The sequence below is a fragment of the Macrobrachium nipponense genome, chromosome 11, assembly GCF_015104395.2.
Source record: "Macrobrachium nipponense isolate FS-2020 chromosome 11, ASM1510439v2, whole genome shotgun sequence".
NCBI classification, from domain to species: domain Eukaryota; kingdom Metazoa; phylum Arthropoda; class Malacostraca; order Decapoda; family Palaemonidae; genus Macrobrachium; species Macrobrachium nipponense.
In genome coordinates, this window is record NC_061087.1 from 62,674,459 (window position 1) to 62,675,491 (window position 1,033).

A 1,033-nucleotide genomic window follows, 5' to 3' on the forward strand; every position below is an offset into this window, starting at 1 on the left:
ACTCTCAGCTGCGGCCGACGAAACTTTTATCCACGACCCTGTGGTGGACTGTGTTGTTGGCACCTATAGCGGTGCCATACGCACGATCATGGCTCACTTTACGCTTAAATAAAGTGAAACTACTAGTATGTTTGATGATTGGAAGACGGATGATCAACATACCAATCTGCAGCCATCTAGCCTCAGTAGTTTTTCAAATCTGAGGGCGGACGGAAAGAGTGCAGACGGACAGACATAGCCATCTCAGCAGGTTTCTTTTACAGAAAACTAAAAAAGTAAGATAATTAGTGATCTTGTGATGAAATGCAGATAGGTCAGTTGATGAAGAAGAGTCCAATTGAAACATAACAGAATAAGACTCCACAAATTTTTGGGATTTCTTTTCAAAACATCAGATTACAATTTATTTGAAACTCATGTGGATTTCGGGTATTCTTTTTCTTGTTTAATGAATTTTTTTTCCTTTTTACTGAGAAGCAGAAGTAAAACGGGGGACATCTAAAAGACGATGAACTTTGGTAGGATTATTTACCATTGATTTGAATCTAAGCCGTGAAGTCATTTAGTTGTCCCGCCTTAATTTGAAAATGGCATAATTTAATTTTAGATTATACTTAATTTATAATATTTTGTGTTAATTATCTAGAGTAAGGATTAATATAGCTCGAGTAGTAAAAAAGAAAAAAAAACCTTCACGCAAGAAAGAGTCATTTTCTCGTTTCTTGCTTAAAAATTAATTATTACAATAATTCCATCTAAGTTAAATAATGACGACTTAATGGGAATGCAAATAACCATCGGAAATAATTAGGCTATTAGTAAGTTGAAGAAGGATAAAACAAAGATCACAATAAAAACTTACATAACGTTTAATACAAGAGATATCATACATATGAAATCACATGGCTTCGTAGGACTCTACTCTCACAAAGATAAATTCTGTAACCACACTTGTATAAAAGTATCACTGAACAATAATATCTTACAATTATAAGAGATTGTTACACATGCATACATACATAGATACACTCAA